Source organism: Ursus arctos, unplaced genomic scaffold, assembly GCF_023065955.2.
Source record: "Ursus arctos isolate Adak ecotype North America unplaced genomic scaffold, UrsArc2.0 scaffold_9, whole genome shotgun sequence".
In the NCBI taxonomy this organism is placed as follows: domain Eukaryota; kingdom Metazoa; phylum Chordata; class Mammalia; order Carnivora; family Ursidae; genus Ursus; species Ursus arctos.
Window position 1 is genome coordinate 22,361,385 of NW_026623111.1, and position 23,496 is coordinate 22,384,880.

Below are 23,496 nucleotides of genomic sequence, written 5' to 3' on the forward strand. Positions count from 1 at the left end.
TCCTTTCTGAAATAATGTCATAGGCAAGAAAAACATTCTATGGGAGCTAAAAAGCTAAGGCGTCCTTGACACCTTCCCTCTTCCTCATGGCCCATACTCACACAGCATGTGCTGTTAATTTTATTCCTCAAACAGTGTTATTTTTTTCCATCCTCCCGGTAACCACTCACCTCCGAAAGAACAAGCTCTAACTGATCACTCAGAAAACGTTCTAGCACCCTCCAACTTCTCCCTTGCACTTGTCTTCAAAATTCAAATCTCCTCGTGACCTCGCTTTGTGAAAATATTTCCATGGCCACCCCAAACTCTTAGGATTAGAGAGCACCATCCTTACCCACAATCTTCCAGAGCTTAAGTGTTCTGTGCCTCGCTCTACCCTTTGATCTCTGGGAGGGCTCTAATCCCACTGACAGTTCAGTTGTTGACTATGCCAAGCCTTTGCAAATGTTGTTTGTTAGTTCAATTGTTTTATTAAGGCACACACAGAAAGCAAGTTCAATGAGAAGGAGTTTGTCTTTACTTGCTGTCACATTCTGGGTACTATTAATAAATACCAACTTAATGAATGAAGAGAAAGGAGAAGACACTTTATCGATGATGCTTTCCATGGTTCGAGAAGGACTGGAAAAATTTTAATTCAGTTCACGAAGCACATTTATATCTACCATCATTAAATTCCAAAATTGGGTTAGGCATAATATTAATTCAACAAATTATAAACAAGAGAAAGATAGTACTTGCCCACAAAGTGCTCACAGTGTATTTAGAAAGACATTCATGTTATCTTCCTAATGTTTTTATATTATTAAATATTTTTCACCTCAGGAAGACAATGTCAAGTAAGCAGATAGTACTATTTAATATTCCTCAGTATGAAATGAAGGTGGTTTAGCTCCCTGTATTTAAGAAAAACAACAACAAAACCAGAACACTTTCTTCAAGGCGAAAGTGTATCTTTTTTTACCCCCTTGGTAGAATCCATAGCAGGTATATTATGCAATTGTTAATAATCAAGTTAAATGGGTCTGTCACTTTCAGCTCTTTATGAAAATATACTCCTACCAAGTAATGGGTCCTGACTAGCCCTCCTTACTACCCATCTAGATCTTGCATCTTCCAAGTATATAATTATTTTACTTTATTCAGACTATCTCCATGCACTTATTACTGTCACAGGGCTATGTAGGGTCTATGCGCTCTGAATACAAGTCAGCCTGGCAGGCTTGCTTCACAATCAGGAGTGTGGTAGGAAGACTAGAACTGGGATGAAGAGCTTGAATTCTAGCACTGATATCAGAAATTTCTACCTAGTGGCTTTGCATGTGCCATTGGAAATTTTGAACTTCAATGTCCTTATACTTACTATAGAGATAGTAGCTCTCCCTTTGACTAAAAGGTAATTATTTGACATGATTTAAAAATTATAGTTCTCTTTCTCAAATAGTATCCTAAAGCTATTGGTCCCAGGAGATGGTTCTAAAGAGAGAGAATTATAGTCAAATAAGTTCAGAAAAGATTTTGTAATCTAAACTGTCATGAGAGATATACAAACAATTTCATATATTAAAATTCGGATAAGCCACACCTTAAGGAAAACTATTTACCTGTATTTAACACAGTGTTTTACAAAGCTCTGAATCATGAAAACTTTTGTTATATTAGTAAAACATATTAACACTACTGTTTGGGGTAATATAACATTAGTTTGTACTTTTATGCATGGAACATATTGAATTAGATTTCTAAGAAAGAAGGAAAATTAGGAAAAAATCAAACTATCACATTTATTATAATTTTGGCATATATACTATATTGACATATGGCATTATATTATTTTTATGAGAAAAAATAAAATAATTGGTTAAATATATGCATTTCTCACCTTTCAGCTACCAAATGTAAGAATATGTTAAACTTTGTGGATACTTACCACCAGATGTAACCAGCTAAAAGATAAAATAAAACTACCTTAAATTTCTTTCCCCTTACAAATGTAACAGTGACTCTATGCTAATTTTTTTATTCTAAATTTTAACTTGCGATTACAAAAACAGATTGAGAAAGAGAATCAGAGCACTTAAGTGGATAGCTGTAATCTGTTAGAAACATTCTCTATCCCTCCAATTAGCCTAAATTATTCAGATGTTTGCTTCCCTTGTACTTTTCATGTGTTGTAGAATAATTTATACTTGGGAAGCATTTTATTTCAATTATTCAAACAATAGAAGTTTATGGTTTTATATATGCTCAGAAAAAGCTTGTACAGGGAATACCCTTTAGCATTATTTCTCAATGTTCACTTGGTAGCCCTGGCACATACTTGGTTATGTTCAGTTTAAATTAAGAACTAAAGATACGATTGTTCAATGGTTGTATCAGAATCACAATTTCATGTGATTTAAGCTTTAGAAAAGGGTATGGTTTAATTCAGTTTCATCCATATGCATTCACTTCACTTATTATAGATGAGAAAGGTAGCATGAGCTAATGGAACATGGGACTCTCAGTGGTTTAATTTTAAAGACTGACTTACAGTGGTTTGGGTTTAATATCATTTCTATTTTGTAAAGACCAAACCAACCAAAACACACATAAATAATCATGCCAGAAAATCGACAAGTCTTTCTTTGAGTTTAAAAATCATCTTGCAACAGTGCATTCCTTTTTAGAGTGGTGGCTCTCAAAGTGAGGTCCTTTAACCAGCAGTTCCGTCACTCACATCAAATGAGAGGTTGTTACAAATGCAAATACTGGGGTCCCACCCCAGACCTACTGAATCAGAACTTCTGGAAATGGGGCCTAGCTGTCCGTGTTTTTGCAAATACTTTGGGTGAGTTTGATGACCTAAAGTGTGAGGGTTTGTGTCTCCAGGAACATTTAGCAATGTCTAGAACCATTTTCATTTGTCACAACTAGAGAAGGGTAGATAAAAGCCAGAGATGCTGCTAACCATCCCACAACACACAAGACAACAACAAAGAATTATCAACAAAGAATTATCCAGCCCCAAACATCAGTATTGCTGAGATTGAGAAGCCTTGCTTTAGGGAAATGAATAGGGACCTCTAATACCAACAGTTTTTTTCTATTAATGCCACCTGTTTAGGTAGACCCAAACAGGTAAGAACTATATCTCATACATTTCTATAAGCCAAGTATATCTACATATTCAAGATTATTATGCATTTTACATAAACCTAACTTACATGCTGGATCTCTGTAATGCCTTTGTGAATTAGCGAGTAGATAGACCCCGTTATCAGGGGCATGTTTTGTAGAGGCTCTTTACTACTTTTTCCAAGAATAAAACTTGACACGTGGAATAATTGGTTACTATAGTCTTTCAATTCAGGAAGGATTATCTTTTATACAGTAATGGTTGAAAAAAGAAATATTTATCCTGAGTGTTGAATTTTGGAGACTTTGCACAATACGAGATACCTTTTGTATATGGCCTATGTTTGATTGTGCAAGACTACTGGTTCCCAGCATGGCATGTGCTTTCTTGCAAAATATGACCTATGCATTTGTTCATTTATTACTTGATTAACATAAGAAATTCTTGGCTGTTCTATATGCTTACCATTTTTGTCAGTTCTGAACAATAATGACTCAAAAAGGCAACAACTTAGTAAGGCAAGAAAAAAATTAAAATTTAGAGTATAATGTTCTGTTTAGAAGTAATTGGTTATTTCACGATTATATTAAAAAAAAAAAAACACTAGTATTTCTTCAGCCAAGGAACCATCATACAATTTCATATAACTTCACAAAGTGTGATTACTTTTACTTTATTTTGTTTATTTCTTGTGTTTTCCCTTTGAAGACTAATCCATAGTATCTCTTTTCCCTAGAGGCAGTTAAATCTATCGTGTTTTTCATCACTGCAGTGTAAGAGAGGATTCTAGACAGAAGAGAGAAAAAAAGAACGGACAGGGCATGCAGGTCAGGAAAAGCTGCAGGGCTAAACACACAAGCCAAACATATTCCCAGGACTAACAAGTAAAGCAGATAAGCAGCATTTTGCAGAGCATATTGGAAAGAAAGAAGCAAAAGCTTCTGTGGTCTTCGTGTTAAAAAGACATCTTCTCTGGAATAAAAAAAAAAAAAAAAAATTCACTCCTGACATCCCACTTGCTGGTCTGTGACCTGGCTTATGCCATTTAATCTGTCTGATACTAATTTCTTCTTCAGGAAATATGTGAAAGAATAGTACCAGCCTCATAGGATTATTATGGGAATTAAATGAGATTATTGCCATAATATTTTCCCTACAGTTCCATGCATAAAGTAAATGTTCAACAAAAATTTCTTAGTGTTATTATTATTAATTTTAAAAATAGAGCATCAAAACTCAATAATATGGGCAAAATACATTCATGAGATCATTCTAACAGACTTCAAATGAAATATTTTTGAATAGTTATGTAACCAGAATGAGAACCAGAATGAGAACAGCCATGCTTCATTGTATTGATGATATAAAATATTTTTCTCACACGTTCTGTGATTTTAAAATTTGCAACAATTTGGTATGGATTACTTTTAAGGTCAAGATGAAAGTTAATTTGGAAAAAAATGTCATTTTTAATGCATGAGTTTTAAATGCATTTTAAAATCTGGATGCACATTAATGAATGTAAATCTAAAGAGATATGGAGCAGAAAGGATAGGCCTATATCTAATTTTTGCAAATACTGAAGGCAAACTTTCCAAATTAGCTGACCCTGAATGAATTTGTAAGAGTTAGAAAGAAAAGAGAAAAAGAGGACATTCAAGTAAATTGAATAGTCTGTGCCCCGGCATCACGGAGAAAGGGCAGAGCATCTTTTGAAGAGTTGCAAATGGGTTCATAATTCAGAGCAAAGAATACCGAGAAGGATTAGCATGAGATGAAACTAAAACTGTGCCCAGGGCTTTGTGTGACTTATTAAGAATTATAAATTTCGGTGAAATATCAAGGAACCTTTGTATATTTTAATGCTGTCGGAAGATCTCTCAGGATTGAGGACTGTAAGACTGAAGTAGGTTAAGAGTGTTAAGAGTGTGGCAGAAACCATGGTGGGAAAAGGAAAGAGACTAAATTAAAACAGTCCTCACAGTGGGATTAGCATATAAGAACCAGACTAATTACTTCAATTCTTGATTAATCCTTCTCTTACATTTTATACAGTACTTTTAATGACAAAGCAAATGAGGGACGCTGAGTAACATAAGGAAGGAATATAACAGAAGGAGAACAGGTATGGGCCCTTGGGCTAAAGGGGGGGAAAGGCAATTGGATGTGAGAATGAGCCAGTGTGAAGAGTGGGAAAGCTTTTGGTAGCTAGTGATGATGGGGAAAAAAACATTTTTTTTTTTTTTAAGATTTACTTATTTTAGAGAGAGAGAGAGAGAGAGCGTGTGGGAGCGGAGCGGGGAGAGAGGGCAGAGGGTGAGAACATCAAGCAGACTCCGTGCTGAGCGGGAGCCTGACACGGGGCTTGATCTCAAGACCCTGAGATCGTGATTTGAGCAGAAATCATTAGTTGGACTCTTAACCATCTGAGCTACTCAGGGACCCCCAACAGGGGAAAAGAAATTGTGATGGAAGCATGAACATGGAAGCATGAAAATGTGCTGAGAAAATAGTACAAAGCCAAGTTTGTCAGAAGCATGGAGTTTTAGAAGGCTCCAGGGAAGGAAGGGAGAAAAGGAGGATTTGAGTTGGATTTCAAATGCTCCAGCACACCAAAAGATGGTAATGCTTTAGCCTGCCTGGAAACGAGATACTACTTATCCACACAGGGCCATAGCATGGAGATGTAGTGTTTTAAGAGAAAAGGTTATGAAAGCTGCCTGCCTACATTTAAATCCTAGCCCTAAGCCTTATTGGTAGTGTGACTCTGAGCAAGGGATCAATCTCTAAATTCCTCAATTGTGTCATCCGCACAATGGTGGTAATAAGATTGCCTTCTCTTGGTGTTAATATATGAGCCACTATGTAGAAATAGAAAGTCATATGTATGTGTATATGTATAAAACACATAAACCTATAGAGTCCAAATATTACTACTCTATCTTTTCTCATTTATTTTATTCAATTAATGATGTGCAAGATTTTCTCTCTCTGATTTTGTCTGCAATCAAAAAATACAGCAGCTCTCCTCTTTTTAATGCCAACTTTTCTTTTTCCTGAAGATTGAATTACAAGAGGCTTCTCATCCTTCGGAATACAGAATCATGTCATATTTTCATGTATAAGATATAGCAGTAACATTAAAGAATTGGCAAAAGGGTACAATGTTTATTCTGTCTTAGAGTATTGGGTTTTGGTGTTTGTTTGTTTTGGCTGAATAGCTGATTTTCTTTTTTTTTTTTTTTTTTTCCCAGTTGAAGCATTCAAATGTCAACTTATGGATTTTTTTTCATGAATTCGAATTTCTATAGGCTGGTTCTTCAAGTCATCTCAGTATCTAATTTTTACAGTACGAAAGTCCTAACAGACATGGCTACTTAGGCAAGTTTTTAACCTATTTGTACTTTTATTTATTACCTCTCTCTGAAGGAGAATATAAACATCTGAAGTCGTTTCAACATGTTTGATTTGGCATTTTACTTCTGTTATGTAGTAGTCATGCATTCTATAAATATTTGCTGAGCTCCTAAAATGTTCCAGGCACTTAGTGAGTATTGAGGTTAAAATAATAATGTAATATGGTAAGTGCTATCATATATTCAACAATATCTGTTGAATGAACCAAATATATCAGTGAAGTAGACACAGTCACCATGGGAGTTCAGTTCAACATGTATGTTTTTGAGTACACAGCGTATCCGCCAAACCAAGCAGGAGGGTCACAATTACCGACTTGATGGATCTGGATCGGGTGTGCTCCTTAGCAGATTCCTTCAGGACAGTTGGAATAGGAAGATGTTTAAGTCACTGTGTTTCGAGGTGTGATTCCTTCACTAGTAGCATAGGTAGCACTTGGGAAATCAAAAAGAATACAAATAGCCAAGATTTACTGAATCAGAAACTCTGGGGTGGGCCCAGCAAGTTTTGTTTAAACAAGTCCTCCAGGCGATTCTTATGCTAAAGTTTGAGAACACTAGTTTGACTGGTGATGACTTAGGTGTGAAACTTGTTATAAGGATGGATGAGTGTGCTACCCCAGATCAAGAATAAGTATTTTAATAAGCACTTGTGTGTGTGCTAAGTTCTTGAGATTTGACACTACAGTGAAAAAAAAAAAAAAGCCAAAACAAAATAAAATAAGCAACCAGAAAAACAAATGAGAGCATGTAAAAATGAAATAAAATCACATGAATTTATTTTTTTATTTTTATTTTTTATTTTTTTAAAAGATTTCATTTATTTATTTGATAGAGAGAGAGAGACAGCCAGCGAGAGAGAGAACACAAGCAGGGGGAGTGGGAGAGGAAGAAGCAGGCTCCCAGTGAAGGAGCCTGATGTGGGGCTCGATCCCAGTACTCTGGGATCACGCTCTGAGCCGAAGGCAGACACTTAACGACTGAGCCACCCAGGAGCCCCTAAAATAACATGAATTTTTTAAAAAGCAGCATTTTTTAATCAAAAACTATCAGCCTTTAAAACATTAAGTGTTTAATACTATGCATTTCACTTCCTCTAATAACACCATCCTGTGGCCCACAGAGGATTAAACACTGTATTAAAAAAAAAAATCATTATTGTCTTTCAACTTACACAAGCCACACACATCAGTGTGACAATGTGCATAATCTAGTATTAGAAACTTCTCCACTAACAAGGTTTTGATCATTTAATTGATTTTTTTCGTGGCCTAAAGTCATTTAATAGAACTCTTACTATTGAAGAGTGGTAACCAGGATGTGTTTTAAGGTCATCTTATTCATGTGAATAAAATGTGAAAAATATTTCCATTAACTAGAGTGCTACATACTTCTTCTCAAGGTTAATTGTTTCCACTGATCTCCAGTTAAAACTTATTATTCTTAAGCACAGAGATTAGCAAAATGAGAGACAGAGGAAGCATTCAGTATCTGGAAGATACTGATTGGAGGCTTTGGTTCTTTTCAGAGGTCTAAAAAGACCATTCAAAAATTAGCTCAAAAGGGTAAAAAACAATTATGATGCATTATATGATGGGCTCACTCCTCAATGTGCTGTGTTTAAAAGCAAGTCAAAATATATTTGATTAAGAGAAATAGATAAAATTATTTTACTTATATAATTTAAATTAATTTTAGAAAAATTTAGTAGGAGAGTATGTGTTTTCCTGTTATTTCCTAGATGGAAATGATTATTAAAATAAGACACAGCCCAGATCAAAAGTTTACATGGAGTGTTTTAAGGCATATGTGCTCTCAGGCTTATGAGGAAGCAGTGACGGATAGTGCCAGAATGTGACACTCTAGTAATGATTAAAGCGTATCTGAACCAAAAATTCCAATTACAAACTACATTTTAAAACTATTGTAAAATACATAAATAAAACTATTGCAATTTTTTAAAATGCAAAGTCTCAATTATTCATTACAATTCTGGACATGTTCTTCTTTAAAGCAGTATGGATTGCTGAGATTTGTTACAGGAACTTTCTCTTCCAATCCTCACTATTTCCGTAGTATTTGTCTCATACGTGTACAGGGATGCACAATCATGTGTACACACATATTTCAATTTTCTCCCATTGGAACTGAACACCTTCAGTCTTAACGAAGCACCTACGGGAGACTTTATGTAGTAGAAAATAGCAGATCGGGAGCTAAGTCTCAAAAGACGGTATCTTGGGGCTCCTGGGTGGCTCAGTCGTTAAGCGTCTGCCTTCGGCTCAGGGCCTGATCCCAGGGGCCTGGAATCGAGCCCCACATCAGGCTCCTTCGCTGGGAGCCTGCTTCTTCCTCTCCCACTCCCCCTGCTTGTGTTCTCTCTCTCACTGGCTGTCTCTCTCTCTCTGTCAAATAAATAAATAAAATCTTAAAAAAAAAAAAAAAAGATGGTATCTCGTATGGTACAACTATGTTAAAAGACCTTAAGACTTCTAATCAGCAGCCTAAAACCTTGATATGGGTACAACAGAAAAAGTAGCCTGTTGTTCTTGTAAGTGAGATTTGGGCGTATATCACTAATTCAACTAGTTGAACCAAAGAAAACAAAGAGTTCGAGAAACGGATGACTGCAATTTTCCTTTTGAAAGCATACAGGCATGGAAAATCTCTGATGGGCGATCAACACTCAGATAAAATCAATCTTGGGTCCACGTTCCTATAAAGAGCAATAATGGAGAGCCCTGCCAGAGAGCAGATGATGAATCATTAGCCACTTGCTCATGTCATCATTCTCTCTCCCTTCCACCAGAAAGGCTTTGAGTAAATCGCGGCAATCAAAATCCGTACGCTGAGAACATGATACTATGAGCCATAAGAGTGCAACTTAGGTCACCATTTTATAAATATTTGGTCAGATAATATCAAATAAAAGCCTTCTCTTTAGGGCCATTTAGCTACGGAATAGAAACAAACAGAACTGACCAGAGGATATCCTCAAAGTCGCAGTGTCTTTGCTGTAAAATGCTGTTGAGCCTGTTGCAGCCTACATCTCTGTGGTACAAAACTAAGAACTCAAACAAAAGTACCAAGACTGAATCACATGCACCTGTTAAACAAAATAAAAGTTATTTTGGGAAATCTTATAGTTCGTAAGCACTGGAAATATTAGGCCTATGCACAAAGGGACAGAAGCAACAGAATGGAATACCACCTTCCCAGTCTGCCTTGTCATTGTGATTTCTGTTTTGTGCATTTTGCTAGATCTATGTACCACCTTGTAATTTTGGCCATCCATGCTCTCTACCTTTTTACATCCTGAATATTTTTGATGAACCTCTTTTTTGACTTACATTAAAATATCTAAAAGGTTACCACCACAAAAAGAAAGGCAATATCACTTGATACCACTTGAGGAAGTTAATGCTCATGGGCTCTGATCCTGAGATTGCTGTAGCTGTTAACACAGGCAAGCTATTTATCATCTAATTGATGCAGTCTACTACTAATTAACTAACATGACTTTTTCCTTCATGGAGCTAGACCAATTGACAAAAAATCAAAGCCCAGGCCTATTTACTGGATTGCAAGAATTCAGAAGACAAGTGATAAATCGAAGACCAAAAATTATTCTGGTAAGTATAAATGGATTCTGTAACAAAAGTTGGGGAGCAGAAATTAGACCACTCACCAGCAACAATGGATCTAGGAGGTGATGGAGCCATGCCTTTAAATAAAGAGGAAAACATTTTCACCCTAGCATTCTACACCTAACCAAACTCTTAATCACAAATTCAGAGAGAAAAACATTTTCAAATACACAAGGCTCACCAATTATCTAACATATACCCATTCTCAGGAAACCAAGAAAAAAAAAACAAATAGTGTCTAGGCACCAAGATTTCCTACATTACAAAGCAAGAAAGTTCACGGTGTAAAACTTGCTCTTCAGTCCAAAAAGCAAATAGTTCAGATTGAATCCACAAGAAAACAAAACAAACATGAATGCATGAATAAATTGATAGATTGTCTCATATTTGAGAATCGAAAATTAAATATCAACAAATGACTGGTACATAAAGTGGTTCACTGAAATATATAATTCTGAATTCAAGCAAATGATTTTAAAAAGGCAAATTATAATCCTATAGACATAAAATATTATATAGCAGAAAAATAATCATCAAAGATTACTTGAACTTTCAATGACCAAAATTACATAGTCACAGCATGGTAAGAATGAATGCGATTTGTCAATATTTGAAGAAATGACAACAGAAGAGAGTGATAAGATAGCTAAGTCATACTGAGTATGAAACAGGTGATGAAATAAATACATAGGAATATCTAAAATAGATGAATCAAAAAGCAGAAGCATAGATGTTATTTGAAAATAAATAGTAACAGGAAAAGTAACAACTAAAGGTAGTAAATTTTGTTGTCCAGGGATGAGATTAGATTGAGCTGGAAGATACTAAGTAGGAAATAGCTCACAAATTTACATATTTTTCTTTGAAAAAATACAACTCAATTTACTAAAAAAAATACAATGGCAAGAATAAGGAAATCAGTGTGAGCATAAACTTATGTCCCACCTGTGACAGGTACATGGTCTGCATATCAGTAATCTCAGGTCTTTTGTGAATCCTCTGAGGTGATCAAAGAAGGAAAATCATTAATCATCAAGAAGAGATATCCTTTATTCTTCACATACATGGGATGTAAGATGCCTATCAATACTAATAAATCTAGTATGAGCCTGTGAAGCTGAAAAAAAAGTCTATTTTTATTTATTTATTTGTTTGTTTGTTTGTTTATTTATTTATTTTATTTTTTTAATTTTTAGACAGAGAGAAAGGGCACAAGAGGGGTAGGGAGGGGCAGAGAGAGAGGAAGAGAGAATCTTAAGCAGGTTCCCTGCTTAGCATGGAGCCTGATGCGGGACTTGATTTCGCGATCCCAATGTCATGACCTGAGTCAAGAGTCAGTTGCTTAACCAACTGAACCACCCAGGTGCCCCAATAAAGTTTATTTTAGAGTTTACCTCTCATATAACACATATTTAATAAAATATATATCATATCTTATAATATATATTATAAAATATCCATACACAAATCTTCCTTAATAGACGCTGAAATACTTGAGAGAAAGGGCTTTACATTCTTCTCTGATTCTTTGGTGCCTAGAAAATAGTAAGTGTTCAATATGTGCTACTTCTTATTATAATTAAAGAATTTCAAAACTTTTGTCTGAACTATTTAGCAGAGTTAAAACATTTTTTCACAAACCTCAGAGCTTAGATCACAAAGCTCAGACAGAGCTTCTTCCTGCAAAACAGTCTTTACTGAGATGTGCCAACAAGGCTGTGGCTCCCGAGCATGAATTCGGGCACTGGTTATAGTCGTATTATGGGGGAGGTCCAGATATTCCCCTTTACATACATGAGGAAAAAGACACTTTTTCTGAAGTTACACAGCTAGGATTTGAGATTTAAAACCAAGTCAATCTGACTTCAAAGTTCAGATATCTTTTCTGATCTACAAACTCATGAAGAGGAAGACAAACATTGTAACTCAGAAAAGACAATATTCAACTCTATAGAAGTTTCTTTTTTTTTTTTAAAGATTTTATTTATTTATTTGACAGAGATAGAGACAGCCAGCGAGAGAGGGAACACAAGCAGGGGGAGTGGGAGAGGAAGAAGCAGGTTCATAGCGGAGGAGCCTGATGTGGGACTCGATCCCATAACGCCGGGATCACGCCCTGAGCTGAAGGCAGACGCTTAACCGCTGTGCCACCCAGGCGCCCCTCTATAGAAGTTTCTATATTCTTTTCCCTTACCTTCACCCTTTCTGTAAAAGAGAGAAAAGGATGAGACTTGTAACAGGTTGAGAGGCTTGAAAGTGTTTAAGTTTTGGAAAGCCAGGGGAACCTACCCAATAAATGGTAGTATCATTCGCATGATTTCATACTGCAAAATGTAACAAAATTTTGGAGTTTAAAAAATACAATAGGCACTTATTTTAAAATAGGTTATAATTATCCTGGAAGGACTTTTGCTAGAACAGGTTAAAACTTGAATAATCATAGCAGTAATCTTGAGGATTAATTATGAAATTCTCTGCCGTGAAACAATTTCCAATTACATTTCAGGCCCTCCTTTTCCGTGAGTGTCTTGTTTGTTTGCTGTATTTCTCCCCATGGGCTACTTTGGGAGAATAATTTTTTTAAAAAATATGTTGTAGATTTATGCAGAAGCACTTCAAAATTTAAGCACAGCTATGCCAAAAGGTGCACTCCGGAAGATGAAAATTTGTAGCAAGCATGTAGGACTGGGGACCATTTCAAGGCTTTGCCGCTCTGTAACGATAAATGCCCTTTCTGTGCTCTGTGGGATCTGGTTCCAGAAATTAACACTGGAGCTCAAACTAGGAGTCTCTTTGGACTTGAGCAGTAGAAACAACTCTGAAGGATCATAGCAAAAGGTGAAAGTATCCAAAGACGGAAACCCAGAACTAACTTAAGTTATTAGAAAATCTTTGCAAACTGTATTTATCCTAGTGTTTACTTTTAAATGAAGACTTAAGTGTATAATATGTTGGCAAGTGGAAGATAAATGTTTGCTTTAGCATTATATAGTAGAAGAATCATAAGTGGGGATCTCTGATTAACCAGCAAAGAATTAAAGACAAAAGCTAATGGGGAGAGGGGATTATAAAAGTAATGATTTGGCCAAGGAGCAATGAAATTTCTTGCTCATTGAAAGCCCTATACTGGCAAACTGTGAAAATCAGTAAAAGCCATTCTAATTAAAAGTCCATATCCATGGCACAAGAACAGCAAAATCTTATTCTGTTTTGTAAAATATACATCCAGGTGCATAATATTTCTGTGAATTCCTCAGAGCCAGAGTATTCTGTTACTCGGAATAGTTCAGTTTTTTTTTTTTTTTCCTTATTACAGAGAGCTAACACAATAGATAAGCCTTACATGACATTGTTTACAGGGTTTGACTTAGCATTTCATAATCAAATATAGTCATATTTCAGGAGCTAAACATAAGGGTATTCTCAAAAGTACAATTCTGATGTTTTACTCATGAATGTGTTTCACTTATGAGCAAATGTGCCCAAAGGAATGTGTAAGTTTGCAAAAAATACTGTATGATAAACTGGGAACCTTAAAAGCGTGTTTCAAGAAAGTAAGACACACATATGAGAAGTGACACACATAGAAACAAGCAAGGGGTAGTCATAGATTTAGAGAAGTCTAAGGCTAGAGATTTCATACTCGGGGAAGCCCCAGAGGCCATAGAGAAAGCCCCTCATTTTTCTGCCGGAAAGAAACTGAACCTTAGCGGTATTACAACACTTAATTGATACGGTCCTGAGGCAAACCGATGTTGTGAGATTACTAGAGTCATTATTAAATTACCTAGTCCTGTTTACATGACCAGAGATACGCTCTATTTCTCACTTTCTTAGAATAATCCCTCTAAAGGGAAGGATAAAATCAGTAAATGTTTCCCTGTTCCTACCTAATTTACTTATTTTATCTGTCCTAAAATTGATGGAAACTTGATATTGTTGATGACCAGCCCAGTTAATTTCCTTGCAAGTTCTCAATTACTGCTAAGGATACTTACAATCCAGAATATATGGGAATTCTTTACCCACACGGGATATGTTCTAAGCCCCCCAGTGAAGGCCTGAAACTGAGAATAGTACCAAACACTATATATACTATGTTTTTTCCTATACATATAGCCTTCTGTATACTTAATTTATAAGTTTAAAAGTTTGACTTATAAATAGACACAGGAAGAGTTAACAACAATAATTAATGATAGATCAATTATAACAGCATACTGTAATAGAAGTCACGTGAATATGGCCTCTCTCAGAATATCTTATTGTATTGTGCTCACCCTTCTTCCTTCATGATGTGAGATGATAAAATGCCTACAGGATGAGATGAAGTGAGCTGAATGACCTACGTGTCATGGTGTGGCACTAGGCTACTATTGACCTTCGGACAATATGACAGAAGGAGGACCATTTGCTTCGGACCAGGACTGACCACAGTAACCCAAACTACGGATAAGCGGGGACTACTGTATAGCCTCTAAATAAAAGTTAACATGAGCTTTTATACATCGTGAATTTTTAAGAGCATATGTATTCTAAAATCTTGACCACAGAATAGCTCCCTTTTCTGCTGGCTTTGTTGACTGGTATTCCCTTACTGAAAGTCATTTTTCATTGTTGTTTATTTTCTCTCTTTCTACTTTCAATGACAAATATTTCTAAAATACTGCTTATGCTCTGGGCACCATGAGAGCCATGGGGACACTAAGTAAAAATCAAGATACAATGGAAAGATCAGTAACTAGTTTTGCAGCCTTGAAAAAGTGACTTAAGCTCTTTCATCCCTTGTATCTGTAAAATCAGAGGTTATGAGATACATATGAGATTAGGAAAATAATCACTACTGGGGTGCTTTTTCAATCACAGGTTGTAAAGGATAAAATAGACCGAAGTGTCCAAGTGACATAAATAGAGATGGAACACATTCGTTTTACAGAAACAGTTTTGTGAAGAGTTATTGTCAATTTAATGTTGTGGAAGATACACACATTATATTACATACCTCACTTCTACAGAATTCTTTATCCCAAGGCTGCTAATTGACATCAAGACCTTGAAGGAAAGATATTTGAGAGTGTGGAGGAGAAGAGATTATGAATTCAGAGAGAGGGTATGAGGAAAGTGGCTATTTATCAGAAAGAGTCAGAGAGAGAGAGAGAGAGAACAAGAGAGAGAGAATTTACTAATAATGGAAAGGAGGGTCCAAAAAAAATGGGAGAAGTAACAGAACATAAACTCTGTTTATGTGATGATATTGTTCCCTTCCACTTCTTAAGTAAGAGTAACTATAAACTTTGAGTTTATGATTTTATGCATACACAAAGTTGAAAGAACTTCTAGTTTCCTGTCAAGATGATCTTTTTATGCGTTCTGCCCATGGTGGATGCTGTGCTGCCCAGAAACCACCTTCAGTTCTCCAGGATTTATTCCCTCAGCTCTTGGGAAGCCTTGTTGGACGACAGTTGTTCACTGTGAGCTCACTTTGGAAACTGCCTCTACCGAAGACGTTCACCTTACAAAGGACAAAGTACTCTGGTTCCTGGAAAAGCCTCATCCAATGATGGACAGATGCTGGGGTATAAAGACAAGACTTCTCTGCCAATTTAGAAAACCTCTGAAGGGTCATCTCCTCTTTAACCCATCCCAGTGATCAGTTGTAGTCTTTTTTTGTGACTATCACAACTTACCCTGTGGCGTGAGGCACTGAACAGAGTTCCATCATACTCAACGTCCAAGTCTGTTTCCCAGGAAACCTAATCTGTGACAGCGGCCTTCCTTTACCATATTTTATTATATGATATTCCCTGGATTACTGTTGGATAAGCAGTTTATTTATTAAGCTAATTTATGTAGAATCTATTCTATCTTCATGCTTAGAACTACGCAGATCCTTAGAGAAGAGAAAGATTCACCGTATTGGAAGAGTGAAATAATGAAAAACGCCATGTTAATTCTCAAGATATTAGAGAAGCCCAAAAATAGGTAAGCAAGAAAGAAGAGGTAAGATGGTGAAAAACCATATAAATATGATTACATAGAGGAAATAAGACTTTAACAATGCATGCAGACTTACATGCTTTTTCCTTTTGTTCAAAAATACTTTTAATTATTTCATGCATGGTAATTGCACACACAATACAATATTCCAAAAGGATAAAATTTACACATTATTTTTCTATTATGAAAGAAATATGCAAAGAAAAGTAAGATAATTGACGCTCTGAGCTTTTACAAAGTCAGCGTACTTTTTGCTAGTGAAAATAATCTTTTATTTCATTTTGATTTATTCTTACTCTTGGGATTATGTATTGTCTGGGTTCATCATTATATTTATTTATTTTTCATCATTATATTTATAGTATTGACACTTTGTGTACTTTTCTAAAGCTTTTAGCTGTTCCAAAGTACTAAGAGACAAACATAATCATAAGGGCCATACTATAATTCAATTTACAAAGTTTCACTTGTTTAGATCTCCCTGAATTATGACTAATGATTTAGGTCCCTATGCCCTGCTTTCAAAGCTCAACAAACAACTTGCCATAAAAAGAAAGTGTTCATTGATGATAGGATAAATTCAGATACATATGTGGAAGCATGAGAAAAACCAGTAAGCATTTGATTACAAAAGTGATATTTAGAGCTCTGTATTTATATTTAGTGGTTGTATGGAACAGTAAGAATCATGAGTGACGTAATTTGTTCCAAATACTGACCAGATATTTCAGACAAGGTTCAGACACAAAATATACCAAATGTCTCTTCCTTCTTAAGAATAACTCAAAAATAAAACCTCAAGAGAATGAATAGTTAATTGCTGATGCTTTTAGAATTGACAGGTTAGGGAAACTGGAAAGTGAATAGCGACTCTGAAGTAAGAGCCTTAAAAGAAAGGACACACTTAATAAGCCTCGAAGAAATGTTCAACTTGTAATTGGTAAATGTACTCAGATGAACGTGAATTACTGGACATTTTCAGTTACACTATAAAGTCTAGAGATCTAACAGTGAATTAGGTTACATTCTATAGTCTTGGCACTGTAACAATAAGCCCGAACTCTTTCAGAAGGGATTTTAATTGAGGATTTTATCTTAATTATGAAAGGGGACATCTAAGAAGTAGTTTAAGCCTTACAGCAAAAGAACTTAACAAGAAACAGTTCAGACTCTGGCTAAAGGCGATTAACCTGAATAAAATCCATTTTATTTAGGAGTACAAGTACCTAAAATTGAAGAGGTAAAGAAGCAAGCATCATCTCCCTTTGAATATATAAAAATGTCCAATCTATAAATGAGTTGGAAAAGCTTTTCAGTTTCTGTAGAAAAAAATGTACTTAAAAAAAGCTTAGTTAGCTGTCATATTAAGCAAAAATATCTATAGTTCAAAGATGCTATTTTCACATGGTTGGCTAATCTAGTAAAAGCTTCTTTGCATTTCTGAACTACATTTTTGAAGTGTTTTGGCTGCTGATAATTTTTTTTTCTTTTGGAAATTAATCATCCTGAATGCAGATACGCACAGCCACTAACACTTTTACTATTGATTTATATTTAACATATATCAATGCTAAATAAGTATATGAGGCATATCGATGAGCACGGCACAAATATCGACGACCATTTTGTGGCAAATAAGAAAAATTAGCATGGTCATTTATTACATTTTTTTTCTTTTAACCCTCACGTGGTATTGCGGATATTATTGATCATATCCCAATTCTAAAAATCTAACGTTGAATTAAAACCAGCTTACACACACTTGCAAATGGAAATATTTTTGATGAAGTTGTAAGAACTTATTAAATAAATAAACAAGGAGATAACCCTTTTCAAATTAGTGTATCTGTTGCCTTCCTATGGTATCACTAGAGCCTTCGAAACTTAAATCAGTGTGGCTCTCCCATCATTTGTGTTCAATCAGTTGTCATTTGAGTACATATTTATCTAGCACTTCATATGTTCTAAGTCACAGGGCTAGGTGCTGGGATGTTATCTGAAACAAGGCAGAAACGAACTGCTCCTGTTCTGTGAGCAAATACGAGAGCAGCCTACTTGCAGAAGTTAAATTAAAACAAGGAAGTGCGGCTTACTGAAGAACGTGATACATGATAGAACATGGACAAGGGGAACACCTAACCTGGTATAGGAAAGTCCACAAAAGATTGCCCAAAGGAAAATCATCAAGGTTATTTGGGGCAAAAGGGTTTGGGTTGTTTTTCAAGACAGGTGTGTGGTGGTCATAAAAATTCTCTAAAATATATAATATCTGAAAAATAATCTTATTTATCATTTACGACATAATTCTAGTCTGCTATTCTTAGTGGTAGTGTGTCTTTCTTCCCTGTAGTGATTCAGTGACCCCGAATTCTTCCATTTGGGGGCTATCGTTCCACCATCCCTATTTCTTTTATTATCAGCGTGTAGCTAGTAGAAAGCATGGAGAGGGCAGATTTGTGTTTCAAAGCCTTGAGCCAGAACTGGGGTACCTATGTTCATTCATTTAGTACCTAGTCACATGGTTAAACCAAGATGGAGTAAAGGCTAAGAAATATACTGCATGGCTGGAAAGCTGGATGTGAGTAATAAATCTGTAGGATGGAAGAAGTTAATAAATGTTGGTAGATAAGTACCCATCTCAGACATAGGGCATGAGAGTGGACATATTAGGAAGAGAGGTTAGAATGGCAATGTGAAAACATAATGGTTTAGCATCTGTTAGTGTTTTATTCAAAATAAAGTAATGAATATGATTCATATATGCTCAGGGAAGGAGTATTGAGAAAATTAGAAGAAACATAAAAATTAAAAATTATCTGAAATGTCTACAAACTTTGAAAGAAACATATTAAAGAGTTAAAAAGAAAGTCATCTTTTCAGTTGTTTATGGAAACAGAATGTGGAATGTGTTTTTTAAAAAAATGAGATATTCAGGGTTTAGGAACCTGGCTCTGATTAATTAGATATAAATAAAAGAGATGACAGAGAATTTGAGTAGGAGTTGTTCTGTCCTGATGATCTTAGGTTAGAATCCAGTCCCCTTAGATGAGGAGCAAACCATTCGCAAATTGGCCAGTTTAGATATAAAGCCAAATCGAAGCACTGGGTACATTTCCCAGGAAGACGAAGGAGCCAGTAGAAGAGGGTTTATATTTAGGATGGTAGGCTCTACAGGTTTATTCCCAGTATGGCTAGTAGTTAAAAGTTCCAGAAACAAGAGTTCCTTACAAAAAAGGATCAATTCCTGAGGAGCAAGCAATCATGAATGGTGGAGCTAAGCCAAAAAGGGTCATATTTAGGATCTTTATACCAAATATCAAGAATTTTTACCAGCAACATATTTCACCAAAGATCAAAAGACCGGGTGAAATATATGGTGAAAAGATTCCCGGATTTACTCAAAAATCTGCTAACTGAGAAAAGAACAATAAGAAAAGCAGGAAGCGTCCTTCATTTTTCAGGGTCTCTTGGGTCCCAGATATCCTTAATCAGCAAGACAGGACAAGCCTTTGTTTTGCTTGCTTCTGGCAAGAACTCACTCTCGTTCCCACTGCTTTTCACTTAGGTTCCTGAGGGGAGCCTTGTGGTCTCCAGTATTCCAGGTCCTCCCCTAAGAAGGCAGTTCAGATGAAAGAAAGAAATAGAAAAGGGAAGAGAGAGAGAGATGTCAAATCTGACAACTCTTTCATTTTTACCTTAATTTTAATTATATATATATATTGCTATCTGTATATGCTCATGAGTTATTCCCTCATATACAAACTCCACGAGAACAGTATTAATACCATCGTTTTCTTCATTGCGCTAAGCATGGTAAATTTTTTAAAAAATGTTATTTATTTAATTGTCAGAGAGAGAGAGAGAGAGCATGCACATAAGCACGGTGAGAGGCAGGCAGAGGGAGATGCAGACTCCCCACTGAGCGGAAACCTGATGCGGAACTCGATCCCAGGACCATGACCTGAGCCGAGGACAGAGGCTTAACCCACTGAGCCATCCAAGTGCCTCGAGGCAGAGTAAATGTTAATTTAATTGAATAAACTATATAATTGGGCCATCAAACATTCTCTACTACTGAAGATGATAATCTCAAGAGCAAAATATGGGAATCAGTAAAATTTACTTAGGGTATATGCGATTAAAGTGGCGATTTAAAGTTAATTCAGTCCAACACTCTCATAGAAAATTATGGACAAACATTCCATTCTTTTCATTCAGGTTTTCTTTTTTTTCCTCTTAGTTTTTGTTCATTTGAGTATAGCTGACACACAATGTTACACTTGTTTCAAGTGTACAGCATAGTGATTTGACAACTCTATACTTTATGCTGTGCTCACCCCAAGTATAGCTACGATCCGTCACCATCCCCCACTATTACAATACATTGACTATATTCCTTTTTATTCAGTTTTCTTAATTTCAAGCTTAAAGTTATGAGGTGAACAGTGTGAGAATCAAGCTGCATTGGCTTTGAGGAAAGACAGATTTCATTACACCTGTCGTTATTATTGCCTCGACACCACTTGCTTAAATAAGTGGCTTTCTAGAACTATATTTTGTTTTTGTCTAGACCATTCCTAACAATTTCACAACACACGAGCCTTCGTACCTCCTCTTCTGTCCTTTCCATAAAGTTGGAGAAAGAAGATGAAATAAGTTCCTGATTCTTGAAGTCAAAGGGACCATTTTGTCTTCCTCTTCGGAACGTCCATCTTCCTCGGCCCCAGCCAGAGGAGACCTGATGGAAAGGAAGAGAAAGTAGTCTCTGGCCAGGTTGGTGCATTGCATTAAGCATCCATGGATCCTCTTCCTATCTCTCTGGTTAATAATTTTCCTGTATTGCATGTGTTGCTTTTAATTGGTCTTTAGAGTTATAACCTTCAGTTTAGGCAAAGTACTTTCACTTTGGTCCAGTCTAATTAGCCAGGCCTGTGAGCCTATTAATAGAGCACAATTTCCTTTATCTATTTCTTGTGCTCCTTTGCACAAACATCTCCCTGAAATGTCAGGAAAGAGGTGGGGTTGGATTAAAGCATAATTAGAAGATTCCTGGCTTCTCTAGCCCAGAATGATCTTAATATCATCATTAATATCTCATTTTATTATTCTTTCCAGTGCATTTAAATTTACATAAATTGCCCAGTTCCAAATAAAACAAATATTTTACTCTCTCTAAAACACAATTGGATTATCCATATAGGTACTTCTTTAAGGAACTAAGAGATGTCTCTCTTTCTGTGCCTGCCCTTCTGTGACCGTCTTCATGTCCAGACCCTTGATCCTAACCCAAAATTTCCCAACTTCAAGCCTGCCCCTGCTACAGCCAGTGTCAGCAAAGATGCTCCTGCCCCTGGAGCCCAGGCCCCATGCTCTGCCTTGCCCTTAGTGACTCCCAGATCTGCCAAGGACACATGGGGGCCACCCCCTGGCAGGTTGAGTATGGGGCCTGGGCATACCTGAGCTCCTGCTGCTGTGTAAGGAGCTGGAGTTGCTGGTAGAGAATGAGGGCAGTGAGCCGCTGGCTTGCTTGAGCTGCCTGCTGTCACCCGCCATCTTCTGGAACCTTCTGTGGTATTTCCTGCAGCTGTGCCTGATAGGTGTTCTGATGGGGCCGGTGCTGGCCCCCTGGGATGGGCCCCTACTCCCCCGGCTCCCATCACCTTGACTGACACCTTGTCCAGAGTCTGTACAGGTGTGGCAGCTGTGGGATATCCTGACCCTTCTATGTGATCTGGTGAGTCCACAGCCAGCGCCCCCAGGATGTTGTCTGGCCAGGCCCACTACCTGCATCCCTTAGCCTGGAGCTGCTGGAGTTGATACTGTGCCAGGTCGGTCTCCTGGAGGTACACAAGGCTGTAGGGCTCCTCCTGGAAACTCTAGGGCTTCTTCCCACTGGCCTGCAGCTACAGAAGGGCATTGCCCATGAGATCTTATTCCTGACAATGACCGTTCTGGGCAGGGACCATGTGAATATAGTAGACTTCAACAAATGTCTAAGTCCACCTTTAACAAGCTGGCCAGCAGCATGCACAAGGAAGAGCTGGTCAACAATGGGCACAGATGCCTACCCCAAAGGTCATTGACTGCCAAAAATGTTTTGGAGCACCTCAGGAGTGCTAGAGACCCTTAAGTTTCCATCTCCTGCCTAAAAGATGGGAGGTGAGGGAGAAAGGATTCTAGAGCTAACTTGCTTCCCTTCCCCTTTGATAGAGGAATTGGAAACAGACTGGGAAACATGCCGAGCCATAGGCTCTGAATGGGGGCAGCGGGAAAAGGGACTCATAACCAAAAGTCACAATTACCCTGTCTGTTGCCTGCCCAATATACTCATGCTGATGTTGAAAGAGGACAGAAGAGAGTTGGAACAATTTCACAATGCATGAGGCTTTGTATGAGCTGGAACAATTCTTTTCCCCATCCTATGCCAGGAGCTCCAGGGTACCCACAGATCTGCACTGCCTGGTCATTTTATAAGTTTGTATAAGATACAGAATTACTGAGCCTTCAGCCTGAATACGAGGGAGGGAGGTCACTCCCTACCGATGATGACCCCTCTTCCCTGGAATTGCTGAAGGAGCCCAAGGCTCTGGATGCCTTTCTGCCTTAGTGTTGCATTTTATTTTAAGTCATTTATTTTGGAGCCGCAGCCCTCTTGCTTATGAGATTCTTATGGATGGTGAGAAAGAGAAGGGGAACAAGGGCTCCATGGTCCAGTGGTTTGTAGCTCCTTGGAAGTGAGGAGGAGGGAGCTAAAGGAGTCCCAAGCTCCTTTCAGGGAGAATTGGTGCCCCTCTTGTCCTAATCCTTCCTGCCCTTTGTCCCTTGGAGAATGCCCCACCCACCCAGGGCCTCGGCCTTACCTTGGATTGTTCCCTGCAAAGTTTTGTTGGATGTAAATACAGCAAAACCTGTTTATGTCTTAAAAAAGAAAAAAAAAACCAAAACACCCTAAAACATATCAATTTAAAACCTTTTACAATTCTCTTGGAACAAAATAGGTACTTTTAGAAACAGTTAATTTGTTTGAATCACCAGAATATCATTTAGAACAGTATGCCTCCCTAACATTCATGGATGGGGCTTCAAAAACCTGGAAGACCCTCCCCACTTTGTAAAACATACTTGGAGGAAGACATTGTAGATCACAGACTTAACAAATGGAAACAAATTTGGATTAACAAAATAGAACACAATGTCGTCTCCCCAAATGATGGGAGCAGGACAAACTCAGTGACATTTTTAACCTGACTATTATGTAAGTTTAAAACATAAGAATAAGAGGTATAGATTGACATTCATACTGAATAAATTTAATCCA